Genomic DNA, 15,899 nt, shown 5'->3' with positions numbered 1-15,899 from the left:
ATCTTACCTTGGTTAATGCGACTAGGAATTTCCCATGGCAAAGAATTATGCAGCTGGATTGTTACTTTATCCCTGTCTCCTTTTATAAACAGCGTGACATAAAAATAACCCTGCAGTCCTCTGGCAACCTCTCAGATATAAGGAAGAAAGATATAAAAAAACTGGAAGATTTATGGTGCATCCTTTATTAAGCCTCATGCATTCCATCCAGAACAAGTAAATGATCCCTTTTATTGCGATATGTAAAGAGATGGTAACGAAGGGGTTACCTGACCTTGTTTGTTCAGTGACAGCGTTTAATGTCAATCTCCACGGATTCTAATTTTTGCAGTGAAGCATTTCCATCTTCCATTGATAAAGAGGCTCTGTTAAATATGTTATCGCATAGTATGAGTGGGATCATACCGACAGCACGAACAGGGATCAGCAGCGAGAGGGGGTGTAAGTTTCACAATCTGAGAACATTACACTGGAGTGCACCAACAATGGATCAAAATCTCAGAACAATGGACTGGAATGTTCCAACAAGAGACAGAAGTTTATTTGCTTATGTTTCATATCTTTCTACAAATTATGATCAGTTTTCATTATCACGGCGGATCTATTATTCTATTCGTATTATTCAACACTTATATTACCCTATCCGAGCTATCGTCGGTGTCCCTGGTAAGTCTCACTGCTCATCTATTATTTTTATAAACCAGTTATGATTGCATTGCTCTTCCTTCATATGGTCTACATTTCTTGCCACTACTATCGCTCCTGTTAAGACTCCAAATTCTCGTAATCACTCTGAAGGTCCAAACCAACTGCACCAGTGAACTTCTTCCATTATTATTTCCCTCCTTGCTTCTGGCAGTATTGCTCATGGGACTCTATGTTAACCGGCTCAGTTTCAGATGAGAATGACGATTCGTTGTATGATTGCCCTTGTTAATGAAATATTGGCAGCATGAAGGTTATTCTATCCTGTTCTTTTTAAAAACATCCATTTCCTTCCGGTTTACCCCATCCCCTCGTTGACCAATATCTGAGGCTGAATGAGACCAGTCAAAAATGTGCTGATCCCCTTGAGCATGAGCCGATCCCTGATAGCATGTGCTGAGCAGTACAACCCCTGCTGAAAACATCTCCCAGTCTTTTCACATCTACTGTTTGAAATTGGAGCTATGGATTTTTTTGTAAAGATGACAATCTGCTTCGAGCTGTACCAGCTTTAAACCTGCAGAATCAAACTGACTCAGACTCAAACCAAAATCCTATCGACATTGCTGTTGGGTCTGGCAATGCTGTTATTTTAATATTTTGGATAATTTGATCTCACCTTCCGACACTTCCCTCACTGCCTCACTGTCAATCACACTGACCCCAATATGTTGTTCGTATATAAACCATTTCACCCACATGTATTCAATCTCAAATGTTTTTCACACACGCAATCACACGTAAACGCACTCAATCGTTTTCTTGCACACACACAATTTCCATTGTACTGGTGCAATGGAGAAATTGAGATGCAAATTTGTGGGAGCGCCATTTACTGTCACTCTCAACAAGGGCTGCAAAGCTTCCCGTTCAGACAATAATCTCATGCAAGATTGGTCCTAATATGCTAGTAAAGATTTACAATTCTCCCCATGCTGGGCAGATGCTCCAGTTTACTGAGCGGCACACTGGCATAGTCTGTGCACCTTTTCAAATTGAGCTGTTACCCTGTTCCAGTTTAAGGTGACTGGGCTTACTCTGTGACGAAAGTTCAGAATTTGATGTCACAAAATATTTAAGTTGATCTTTCAACTATTCAATGGTTTTCTTCTTGTGAATTGCATCTTCAAAGATGTCTCCCTTGCAGTTAGTCCCACTCCCCTTTTCCCCATATTTTCATGATGTGTTTATTGTTAATTAATAATCTGTTTCTGTCTTTCATGCGAATCTTTCTGTCTCTCTCTAACGTTACCCTGACCCTTGAGTTTGACTCCCTAATGTGTTGATCGCTGGTATAGTGAAGCTCAGAAATAATTAAATTGTGTGGTGGGCTGTTATGCACTTCCCTGTGTGTCCCCTGAGGTCCTCCATATTGGACAGGTGAAATTCAGCAGGTGTGAGACACATCTTTGAAACGTGGTCTCCACCTATCCACTGAACGCTTGTCTTTGTCCCTCTCATCTGATTGCACATTTAATAACGCGAGGAAGCCCCGTGAGTATTACTGTAAAAAAAACAGGCAGTTACATTCTGTGACAATGCTCTCACTCTGACGAAAAATGTTATATTCTTCAGGGTTTCTTTTTAGAGGTAGGTCTTAAAGGCCGAACTGCCTCATGCAAACGGCTTAAGCGAAGAAATTAGGAGGCTTTTAGGTTACTTTTTTAAAAATATTGGTCACAACGGCCGGCTCTCGCCGACTAGGCTTCCTAGTTACTCTCAGCTAGAACAGTTCTCACCACATGCGTAAACCCACTGCTTAATTTCAACCAGCAATACAGAAATGATATGTCCCATGCAGAAATCTGTGAAAATTCGAGAGCAGAAAAAGTAGAGTTAATAGCAATAACTTTATTGTTTAAACAATGACAGAATATTATTAACGAACAATTATTTACAACTCCTATCTGTACTTGCCCATCTATAATAATGGTCTGATAAAATTCCCGATTGAGAATTAATAAAACTGAAATTTTACAAAGCACACAGCTTTCGAATTTTCCCTCGGCATCTTCCTCTGCAGACATTCTTCTTTTTAGGATTTCTTTCACAGGCATTGATAGATGAAGGTAAATGTGAGAAATCTGTGCTTTGACAGTAAATGTGTTGGTGGCTTGGTAGTTCTGTCTCCCAATGACCAATCTTCCCGCTTTTATATCCTAAAACTTCGCATTGGGTCATTGACGTTTAGTATTGTTCAGATACAACATTCAAAAGTGATTGAAATTTGTTAATTTTTGGTGAATAATTTAAACTGATTGGCCGCATTAAAACTTGTTTTATATATGGACACAGTTAGTTGAGCTGCTGGACCGAAGGGTTACATTGTATCTTGTTCAGAACACTTGTTTCAGTATCAGTTAGCCCTTTTCCGCTGGTATGTCTGTTATGAGCACACCTTGCATTTTCACAAGTCACCAGAAGCTTTATGTCCGAGAAGGGTTGGAAGTTTCAGTAAGTGATCTCTCATTGTCAATCTCTGAAATCTCTTTTGATGCTGTTTCCCGCAGGATTCGTAAACTGCATGAAAAATGTATATTTGAGATTGGCTTTCTTTTTGCCAGTGGGTGCGTTTGAGGGATGTTAATCAGAAGGAACAGGTTTCTAGTAGAATGTTCTGGGTATATTATTTGGTTAAGTGTTGCAGTCGCCAAGTTATTCTGAATTGCTCTTTTCGTTTTTAATTTTATTAGCTTTAAAAATGTATTTTTTAAGCTGAGTGGATGGATCAGTCCCATCGCATCTGAAACACCCATTTCACATCTTCCTTTGAAATAAGGCAAGGTTTGCGTCCAGGTTAAAAGAAATTGAGGCATGCTGGCCTGATCCACAGCAAACTGGGGGCCCTGTCCCGTTCTAAATGCATAATTACGAATTATATTTCGAGTTTGAAACCTTTCAGTGTGGATACATGCCATTTGACCCAATAAGTCCTTACCGATGCGAGGAAGAGTATCCCACCCACAATCATTCCCCATTACTCTGCATTTACCGTTACTCATATATCAAACTGACATATCTCTGAGCACGATGGACAATTTCGCATACATTTCACTTAAACTGCACGTATGTGCGCTGTGAGAAGGAAACTGGAGAACATGGAGGTAACACAGGCAGACATTCTGGAATGTGCACGGGGAGGTTCTTGGGCTCAAAGGTGGCGTGATTTAGTAGCTTCTGTCGTTTTGTTCTTGGTGCTGCATTCAGTTGGTTTGAACATTGCTTTGTTTCAGAATGGTTCTCCCAGTCACTAAATTTTCTGGAGGTAGAGGAAATGAAGTTTAGAGTTTTTCAAAAGGTGTGCAAGGCAAACATGTTGGAAGTGGCAGGCAAGGTAAATTTGGGTTTGTGTTTGTGAGAAATGAATAACTACTTACAGCAATCGCTCGGCATTTAAATTTTGGTGGAAACGCCATCGGAATCATTGAAAATGGAATTTAATTGCAGGTGAAGCAACTTTAACATGAAGAACAATTGAAACAGTTTGAAATATGATTAAAATTAGAGTTAAAAGGAGAGGAAGAAGAAAAACAGAAAGAAGAAGAAAAGCAGAACAAGAGATAGCTTTAAATTAAAAGATAGTGATTGGACAGTAAAGTCGATTTCGAAGGATAGAGATGAAAGTAGAAAGTATGCTGAAATGGAAGGACGGTGAGATTCAGCAAACCCATCGTAGACAAAGGCCTGAATGGGGACCTGTTTAAATATATACAGGAAATGTCAAAATATGATAAGGAGGTAGAAGCCTTTTTAATTTCATTTCAGAATGTGTCGAAACCAATACAGTGGTCAGTGTGCATGTAGATTATTTGAACGAAATAAAGCAGTAAAACAAATGACACATTTATATCACTGCCACAGGAGGTGTCTGGAGCGTTGAGAGTGTGAAGGAATTCATTTGAAGTGCACACGAGTTGGTGTGAGAAGCCCATAAACACCGTTTGAGAAATCTAAGAAGGGATACTGACTAAATGAACATAGAGTTTGAAAGAATCAAACGAAGTAAATTTGATAGGTAGACAAGGACATTAAGAATAAATCAAACCTGTGATGCTCTTCAAGAGATTCTTATTTTGGAAAAAATTAAAAATTTGGAAAAGCAGTCTCTTAAAATGACAAGATTAAAAGCTGAAATGACTGACAATTAAAATGTTGTACACAGATCCAATTTGTCTTCTGTTGTGGATGAGAAGAATGTTCAATATTTTCTGAAAGCATGTACCTGCAAGACTAAGTTTTACTGGCATAGCGAGGGAGTAGCAGGTAAACAAGTTGAAGTGTTAAGTGATACAGAACACATTAATCTTTGAAAAATGAGGTGCGTTATTCAGTATGACGATTGAAGACATGAGAATTGCTCTGTTGGTGTAAAGTGTGGGTAGAAAGTTCGTTGAAGTCTTCAACAGAAATATTCCACAACTGAGAAGATTACCTTGATCTTGGTGTCGACGTTACAACATTTCAGCATTTAAATTCCCAATAAAACAATAAAACTATAAAACTGCGATCGCATTATCTCGACGAGGGCAAAGAAAGACAACGGTGTTCTTTGGCAGGATTACAGAGTGAAACAAAATATTCATGAATGTTTGCATAATTAGTATCAATTTCACATAGATGTGTTGTAGTCTACTAATACAGTAAAAATGAAATATTTACAATGAAGCAATCTTTGTACATTGATGGTTCATTTTCATAAAGAGGTCGATTGATGATACTGTCATTTTTAAAAAAGATTGTTATCTCCTGCTTTTGTTTTTGAGGAGAGCCGTTGAAGGCAAGGATACGGAACTGTCGCCTGAAAACGGAGGCATTTATGTTTTACTATAAAGTGGGTAGCAATAGATGGGCAGCGGCCAATTCTCATAGACCAGGTCTTGTGGTTTTATTTTTGGGTACAGCATTCAGAAGCTGTTTGGGTTCCCAGAAGGTTTGGTGTTTCAATTCTTGATCCCTACTTCCTATTTTATCTAAATTATTACTTACGTTAGTTCCTTCTGGATTGGACAACTGCATGTCAGATTCTGTGTTTGAAATTACCTTTTTAACAAGGATTTTCTTCAAGGGATGCCACTGCATTGGAACCCTTAAGTAGAAGATGGTATTGCATCTATTGCTAAGATTTCCAACAGAGAAATTATCCCAAATTGATCTTCTGTTTGATAGTAGTATTTTAATTAGAGCGTTTAAATAGATTATATTTTGATTAACGTCGAGTGATTTGATCAGTCGTAGTATTGGATGATCTGCAACACACACTTCACATCTACGTTTTAAATAAGGAAACATTAAGGTCCAGGTTTCCTTTCTTAAAATATTTTCAGGGGGTCTGTTCTGGTCCATAGCAGTTGTCGCTGATGACCCTCTGACTGACTCCTGTTATTGAAAGTTATTGGAGATTTTGGAGATGAATTGCTGGAGATTGCGATGTCAGCCGCCTCAGACATTCAGGGAGACCTGAGTATTCGGTGACACAGTTGGGGAAGGAGCATGGGGTCCGTAGTTGCACCATCGGGCTGGGCAACATGATCAGCAAATTGAGCAGAGGCTGCAGAGTGGGCAAGGTCTGAAACTACAGAGTACGTGTGTCTGCCACATCCACCTCGGTATTTCCAGCATCAGCTTCCCTAATTACACTTAACCCAGGCTTAGAGAGTGAGGTGACGCTAATTCAACAAAAACCTGGCCACAGAGCAGTGTCACCTACTTCAACATGTACTCCAGCTTCAGGTCAGCGGAAGGACGATGCTGCCACTGGCGGTTATGTTCATTCAGCTCTATGGTCCAGAATTTTCCAATCAGGAATGGGTGAAATATCCATCATCAAACAGTACGTTGAAATTAATGTTACCACTGATGGAGGATATCGATGGTGGAAGAGGTGAATGCATTGTTTTCTCCTTCAACAGGGTGCTGCCGGATGTATTGTTGTTTTCCCAGTTTAGCGGGATTCCCGATAGTATACAGCGTTCTGCGGGCTTGGCATGTCAATGGGGAGAGGTAGAGGGACCGGTAGAACGCTGACTCCATTAATGTTGCTGTGTGACCATGCACAGTACATCATTTCGGTGAATACCCACTTTTCTGGCAGTGGACTCCGCCTCTTCATTCAGAATCAGTCAGCCATTCTCATCGTCTTCGAGTCTCCACATAGAAATAAAGACTGGCATCTCGGCTAAAGGCAGCCACTTGTTACACGGTTCAAAGCATCCCTTATCATTCCCCACTGCTAATCAAACTCATCAAAATGTTTTGTGTATACTGAGAGCAATTGGGCTACTGGAAATATCAGGGTGCAGACAATCAGGGAATTGGAGCAATATTTTCGATGTCTTTGGAAAAGTGTGAACCCTCCAGTACACACTGTATCACTAAGTCCTGTAATCTCTTTGCAAATATGAAATATGCACGGCTTTTCGTCATCCTGAGAGAAAAAAAACGTCACAGGTATACAGTTGCCCATGTTTTAGAACATAGGACATAGAATATTCCAGAGATGTTCTGACCTTCAGCCTTGGATGTTCTACCAAACTGTGAAACCAGCCTGCAGCCCAGCTGACCTGAACTATTTAATTCACATCCAGATGCCTATCCAATGACGATTTAAATGCACTTAAAGTTGCCGAGCCTGATACAGAGTTCAAAACACCATCCCGCTCACCACACCCCACCGCCAACCAACCAAATCAAAATATCCCGTGAGTACTGAGAGGAATGGAGCCAAGGCGAACATCAGGGAGCAGACCAACAGGGAGATGTAGCAACACTTCCAATTTCTGAACAGGTCAGAGTGAATCCTCCAGTCAGAGTGAATCCTCCAGTATATATTGTATCACTGTGTTTGTAATACCTTTTCATTTCTGAAATATAGTGCCTTGAAATCTTCATGAATGAAAATAGGGTATGTATCATGTTATATTCTACCAGCCTAACTATTCTCCATCTACTTTACTTGTTTCTACATATTTGCAAACTCTACAGCTCCTCTTGATAATTTAGTTGCTTGTTGGCCTTCTTCTCGTCCCCAAATATGGTTTCAGTGCATTATTTCCACTCCTGTAAGTCATTGATATAGATTGTGAATAGCTGAGAACCCAGCCCTGCTCACTTTATGACTCCATTGGTTACGTACTGTCAAAATGATCAAGACAGGTTTATCCCGAGTGGCTGCTTCCTGATTGATAAACAGTCCTCCCCCGTTGCTGTGTAGCACATTTGAAGGGCTGAATCAACGTGAACAAATGCGAGGTCTTGCACTTTGGCAAAAAGAATAAAAGCACAGACTACTTTCTAAACGGTGAGAAAATTCGTAAAGCCAAAGTACAAAGGGATCTGGGAGTGCTAGTCGAGGATTCTCTAAAGGTCAACATGCAGGTTGAGTCTGTGATTAAGAAAGTGAATGCAATGTTGACACTTATCTCAAGAGGGTTGGAATATAAAAACACCATTGTGCTACTGAGACTTTATAAAGCTCTGGTTAGGCCCCATTTGGAGTACTGTGTCCAGTTTTGGTCCCCAAACCTCAGGAAGGACATACTGGCACTGGAACGTGTCCAGCGGAGATTCACACGGATGATCCCTGGAATGGTAGGCCTAACATATGACGAACGGCTGAGGATCTTGGGATTGTATTCATTGGAGTTTAGAAGATTAAGGAGAGACTTAAGAGAGACGTACAAGATAATACATGGCTTGGAAAGGGTGGATGCTAAGAAATGGTTTCCGTGAGGTGAGGAGACTAGGAACCGTGGACACAGCCTTAGAATTAGAGGGGGTAAATTCAGAACAGAAATGCGGAGACATTTCTTCAGCCAGAGAGTGGTGGGCCTGTGGAATTCATTGCCGCAGAGTGCAGTGGAGGCCGGGACGCTACATGTCTTCAAGACAGAGATTGATAGATTCTTGTTGTCTCGAGGAATTAAGGGCTATGGGGAGAATGCGGGTAAGTGGAGTTGAAGTGCCCAGCAGCCATGATCGCATGGCGGAGTGGACTCGATGGACCGAATGGCATTACATCCACTCCTATGTCTTATGGTCTAAAGGAGCATCCGTCTGTAATTCAGCCCCTCTAGTCTGTTCCATAGTGCAGTCATGGTTCATGTCATCTCGGCTTCAGCTCCACCTTGCTCCTCAGTCTTCATAGCTCTTTATCTACGCAATGTCCCAGCATCCACTGCACTCTGGTACAGTAAATTACATAGGTTCACAACATTTCTAGGTAAGTACATTCTCCTCACCCCTGTCTTAAATCTGCTCTGCCTTATCCAAAGGCTATGATCTCTTGTGAAAGATTGCCCCACATGAAGAAATGACCATGCCACGTCTACATTGTCCATCGCCTTTAGCATCATACAGACGTTAATGAGATCTCCTCTCATTCTCTTAAACGTCAGAGAGTACAGGCCTGAACTACTCAATCTTTTGCCATAAGGCAGATTTCCCATCTCTAGGATCAGTCGAGTCAAATTCAGTTGAATTGCCTCATATGCGAATATATCCCTCCTGAAGTCAGGGCCATCATACAGTACTCCAGTTGCATTCGCACATATGCCTTGTTTAGATACAGTAACAGTCTCGATAATTAGCCTCCATTCTTTCATACATTTGCACTGAAATTGCAATTGCGGTTTCAATTACCTGCTTGACTTGCATGTGAGTTACCTGTGATATGCACAAGGACACAAAGATCGCTCTGCCCGTAAGCATTCTGAATCTGTCCTTCATTTCAAAAATTTTCTTTTCTTTTACCCTGGCCGACTTGAATAACCTCACAGTAATTGACATGAATTTTCTTTGCTAAATGTTGGCTCATTCACTCAACCTCTCCATATCGATTTTTAAATCTCTTACATCTTCACTGTAAAGCAATATCTCACCATCGTTAGTGTCATCTGAAAATTTGGTGATGGTAAGTTCTGTCCCATCAAGCGAGTACTAAGGGGGATTGCAAATAGATTAGATTAGATTAGATTAGATTAGATTAGATTAGATTAGATTAGATTAGATTACTTACAGTGTGGAAACAGGCCCTTCGGCCCAACAAGTCCACACTGACCCGCCGAAGCGCAACCCACCCATACTCCTACATTTATCCCTTACCTAACACTATGGGCAATTTAGCATGGCCAATTCACCTGACCTGCACATTTTTGGACTGTGGGAGGAAACCGTAGCACCCGGAGGAAACCCACGCAGACACAGGGAGAATGTTGAGGTCGGAGAACTCAAATCCATGGCATCCCAGAAATTGCATTTTGCCAACCGAAAATGAGCCATTTAGTCTAATTCACTGTGTTTTGCTGATTCACAATTCCTGTATTCAAGCTCATCAATTGCTCGTAAACAGTCTTGAGGGATTAGGAAGCTTCCTGTTGATATGTAGGACTTCTAGGACTGAAGGGTCTCCCTGTGTTCCTACATAATATTGTGGAGATATTGAGAGGTGTTCTGCTGCATTCCTGAAATGGGATTGAGAGAGTGATTGGTCTTCTCCTGTTCCCATACAGCAAACAAGTGAACTAACACCTCCTTTCTCATCAAATCTTCTGATAGTTTGTGACCTTCTCCTTTTCCCATGCTACCGCCGCATTGGGCTAAATGGTATCCTCTCATCCAAAAGTAACAACCTCCAGTCTCTCTGTGGTCTCTTCTAGTTTCTGTGCTCCAGATATGAGGCGGCTGAAACTTCTGATCCTATTGCTGAGTCACAAGACACTGGTGCTGCATGGCCTATTGTCAGTCCAGTGTTATAGGCTCGAAGGTTATTTCCCTCCCATTGTAACTGTATATCAGGCCGCAGGGTAGAATAGCCTTGCCCTGTTTCGGCTTAACAGGGTCGAATGCCTGAACATAATTTTCCCGTGTTACTGGCTGGAGAGGTGGAATGAATTGCTCTATTGGCTTTGTTATTGGCTTCTGTTTTGACTCCTTCCAGTGTAGTATGTTAAAACAAGATCATTTTTCATTCTTGTATAATCCAAAGGGTACTGGATTAACCTCATCATCCTTTCCATATATGCTAACACATTCATTAAAGGAATCAGTTGAGGGAATCATCTCTGAGCTACTTACAATATTAGAATATCCTTTCTTCACTGAGGAGAGTAAATATGTACACACAGCTCCAGATGTGATCTCACTGATACCCTGTGAAGAGGCAGCAATATTTTGCCAGCCTGCTGTAAGGTGCCCATCTAGGTTAGAGCAGTCTCAGCGCTCTGAAAGAATACACGGCATTGGTGAAAGATCATTGTCCTTTTCAAATTCACCAGCGTAAAGGGAGATCTGGTGAAAACTTCACAATGACGCAGGAGAAGAGCGTGTATGATGTGGCGAGATGATCTCAACCTTGCATCTTCCATTAAATGTTCACCACCCGAGCTCACATTTCTTGGATACCACATTATCACGTGAAGTGGAGCTCAGAAACAGCAAGGACAAGCTAACATTAATAGAACTTACATATAACAAAACCAAACTGCAACACAAATCTTGGCATATTATAAGGCAAAAAAAAGATATACACGTTTGTCGGTACCGCAGAAATAATGGACTGTGCCCAGGTATATCGAAGTAAATGTTAATACTGGGAAAACGGATATCTTGTACATAGAACATAGAACATAGAAAAATACAGCGCAGTACAGGCCCTTCGGCACTCGATGTTGCGCCGACCGAAGCCTACCTAACCTACACGAGCCCAATAACCTCCATATGCTTGTCCAATGCCCGCTTAAATGACCATAAAGAGGGAGAGTCCACCACTGCTACTGGCAGGGCATTCTATGAACTCACAACCCGCTGAGTAAAAAATCTACCCTAACATCTGTCCTATACCTACCACCCCGTAATTTTAAGCTGTGTCCTCTAGAAACAGCTGACTTCATTAGCGGAAAAAGGTTCTCACTATCAACCCTATCTAACCCCTAATGTGTGGGCACGAAACGATTTGTTGTAAAAATATGTTCAGCATCGAGCTAGAGATCAGTTGGTTCGGAAATGGTGTCATGTAATCAGAAAGAACTAATTGAAAACCTTGTTCAAAGGGGAAATTTTGTGAGTCGCTGTCATAGAACATTGGAATTACAATGACGTCTGAATACAAAGCATTCTTGAGTTTTTGAAATTGCGGTGATAAGAATGAGGGATGCAAGCCATGAACGTATGAGGGGCAAGTTAGTTTCAATAAATTGGAAAATACATGATGAAAATTTATGGAAGACAGGCAATAGCGGTTATTTAACATAGAAACATAGCAAAAGTACAGCACAGCACAGAACAGATCGTTAGGCCCAAGATGTTTAGCCGAGATTTAATCCGAATGTAAAATATACCAACTTAACCTCCTCACCCTTCAACTCACTGCTATCCATGTGCATGTGCAGTAATCGCTTAAATATCCCCAATGACTTCGCTTCCACCAGCCCAATATCTTCAAACCATGACGACTCGTACCAGTCAATCCTGCCCTGGGGAAAAGTCGCTGGCTATTGACTCTATTTATTTCTCTCATTGTTTTGTACACATCGATCGGCTCTCCTGTCTTCCTTATTCTCTCAAGAGAGAAAAGTCTGAGCTTATTCAACCTTACTTCATAAGCAAGCCCTCCATTCCAGGCAGCATCCTGGTAAACATTCTTTGTAAACTCGCCAAAGCCTCTGTATCTTTCCTATAGTAGGGCGACGAGAACTGGACACAGTATTCAAAGTGTGGTCTCATCAAGGACTTGTGGAGCTGCAGCAAAATCTCGCGGCTGTAAAACTCAATACTCCTGTTAGTGAAACACAATAATGTGTAAATTGTTCATATATTCATACCAGGTGCAAAATTTGAAAGGTGAGTAAATTTTGGTTAACAAATTAAGCTAAAAATTGAATCAGTTCAAAGTAATTCTGTAATGGTTAACGAAAAAGCTTAGAGTCCACATTAGATCAAAGGAAGCGGCTTAGAACAAAAATGTGGTAAGCCAGTGGATTCAGTGAAATGTAGGATATAGAAAAGGTGGATCATGTCATTGAGAAGATTTTCAAACATGGAACTAGAATGCAAACGAGTAAGAAACATCGACTACCAAAAAGCTAGCAATGTATGAAAGTGAAATAAAAGCAAGGTCAAATGTCAAACAGAGAATGTCTGGATAGCATAATTTATTGTGGATAACAAAGAACTGACAAGGACGCTAATCAGTTACTTTATGTCTGTCCTCATGGAGAAACATCCAGAAAATCTCGCAGAAATACCAAGTAACCATGGGACTTATTTAACTAACGACTAAATTCATTCATACGAGTCATGAGGTTGTAATTACAAAGAAATCTAGATTGAGTATTGATAACTCTGACCGACCAGATGGACTTCACGCCAGAATTTTGGGGGAAGCAGCAACAGATATATTTATTGCTTTGTAAATCACTGTGTCATGTTCTCGTACATTCTGCAAAGGTAGGAAGCCAATCTGGAGAACTGGAAACTTGCAACATTATCCGACGGTTCAAAATGGGATGAATATGGGAATGGCAAAGGACAGACCATTTAACTTGTCCTCCGCAGTCGGAAGTCTGTTGGACTCCAAACAAAGAACGTGATATTAGATATTTAGAAGATAATGGCAAAACTGAAGAGTATGATAATGCATCTTTAAAAGGAAATTCATAGGTAGCATTTTTTCAGAATGGTTTAAAGATTATTCTTGTGTGCACGAAGAGTTGTAGACCAATGGATATGGTATAGCTGGATATTCAGCAGGATGTTTGTTTAACAAATTCACAGATTAAACTATTAGGAAAAGTTAAAGCGAGAGTTATTGGGAGGAAAATGTGCAAAGGGAAAGTAAGAAGTAGGTTTATAGTAATGTAAATGAAATTGGAATATACAAGTAAAGATGTCCTGTGCCAGTTACATAGAGAGTTGGTGAGTATGTATCTGCAGTGTTCGGTGGTGTCTGAATAGATTAGATTCCCCTCCAGTGTGGAAACATGCCCTTCGGCCCAACAGGCCCACACCGACACTGTGAAGAGTAACACACCCACACCCATTTCACTCTGACAAATGCACCTTACACTACAGGTAATTTAGCAACGCCAATTCAACTGAACTGCACATTTTTGGTTTATGGCAGTAAACCGAAACACCCGGACGAAACACATGCAGACACTGGGAGAATGTGCAAGCTCCACACAGAGAGTCACGCGAGGCTGGAATCAAACGTGCGTTCCTGGCACTGTGAGGCAGCAGTGATAACCACTGAGCCATCGTGTCGCCCCACTGTCCCGGGGTCCCAATCTAAGAAAGAATGTATTGACTACAGAGGAACTACAGTGGAAATTCTCCAGATTAATCCCTCAAATGGCAAAGTTATCTGATGGGGAAACCTGGCCTGTGTTGTCTAGCTTTTCAAAGAATTGAGTTGATCTCAGTGATACTTAGATAATTCACACAGAGCGTCTGACGAATACAGGGACATGAAGACGTGCAGACAGGCAAGGTTTGAGTGAATCCAAACATATTCTATAAGGATATCAAGCAGAATTGAATAACCTGGGAACATTTCTGGCCCATGAAGAAACATCAAAGGGACAATCTATGTGTGAAGCTGGGAACATTGACGGATTGTGACATGAGAGCTTTACATCTGTTTTATTTGGGAGAAGGAGACTGCAGGTACAAATTGCAAGAAGGTGTGCCAGACGTTGCTGAGCAGATTTTTTAAGATGTGAGCAGAGATTGATGGGCTTGGCTGGAATACGATTTGACCAATTCCGAGCTCTGGCTGAGTTGTAACTCAGGCTGCTGTGGGAGACAATTGAGGAAAGGCCCTGACTATATTTGTACAGCAGAATTTCACCAAAGGGGATCTGCCAGAGTACTGGAGAAGTGCTAATGTGGTTTCACATCATTGCAAGGGTGGTAGAGGTGGACCAGGGTTTTATAGACCAGTGAGCATATGGTAGGTGCTGGAGAAAGTGTTAGAGAAAATAAGGAAGGAGAAAATTGATCTCCTCTGAGAGGTAATATTTGATAGTCGGCACGACGTTATCAGAGAGAAGTAACACGTTATGAATTTGATTTAATTACTTTGAGGACGTCGTTTATTTAGTTTTTCAGCAAGGCCTTTGACACGCCCCACGTGGGAAACTGAGAAAGAAACTAAAATATTTTGGTATTTTGGGTAATGTGGCAAGTTACATGAAAAATCACCCTCTTGGCAGGAGACAGAGAGTGGTGGTAGAGGCTGTTTGTGTGGCTGGAGACCTGTTTCTGTTCTGTGTCCCTTCTTATTTGTATTATTAATAAATAATGTAAATGAGAATTTTGGGGGATGTGTGGAGAGTGTGACAAGTAAGATTAGCCGTGTGGTTTGCAATGAGGATGAAGGTCTAATTTTGCCGGAATATATAGACAGAATGGTCAGATCAACTGTAGATGGAATGTAACTCTGATAAATATGAGATGATGCATTTTGGAAGAAGGAACTAGACAGGGGTGTACTCAGTGAAAGGCAGCACACAGGAGAGCTCAAAGGGACCTTCTCCACAGGTCCCTCAATGTGACTCGTCAGGAGAACTGACGAGTTAAGAAGTCATAGGAGATGGTGGAGCAAGCGTTTATCCATCCAGCCATAGATTATAAGAGCTATATAGGACTTTGGCTCGGCCGATGTGGAATACTGTGTGACGTTCTGGGATCCACATAAAAGGAAACATGTGATTGCACTACAAGGATTGTAGAGTATGCTTCCTGGGATGGAGTGAATCAGCTATAAAGAGAAGTTGGATAAGCTCGGGTTTTTTGCTTTGGAGCAGAGAAGTCTGAGTTGGATATGATTCTGAAGATAAGACTACGAGGGACATGGTCAGCGTGGATAGAGAGAAGCGGTTTCTTTTCATCAACGGGCCAATATCAAGGGCCAGACTTTTAAAATGAAGGTGCGAGGTTTAGAAAAGAATTGATTCTTGCTTTTACCCAGACGGGTTTGGGGTCTGGAATGCATTTCTTTAGTTGTGACTTGTCAGGGTAAACATGTAACCGTTAAAAAGTACCTGGAGGAGCACTTGAAATGTCATAAAATTCACGGTGACGGTTGTCTTGTAAGAAAGTGGGACTAATGTAGACCATGCTGTGTTGCTGCTGGTATGGAGTTGAAACTTCTGCAATTGTTTCTTACATTGTGGAATGTCAATCATTCAACAGCTAAA

Source organism: Chiloscyllium punctatum, chromosome 35 (assembly GCF_047496795.1).
Source record: "Chiloscyllium punctatum isolate Juve2018m chromosome 35, sChiPun1.3, whole genome shotgun sequence".
NCBI classification, from domain to species: Eukaryota; Metazoa; Chordata; class Chondrichthyes; order Orectolobiformes; family Hemiscylliidae; genus Chiloscyllium; species Chiloscyllium punctatum.
This window is presented reverse-complemented; position numbering follows the sequence as displayed.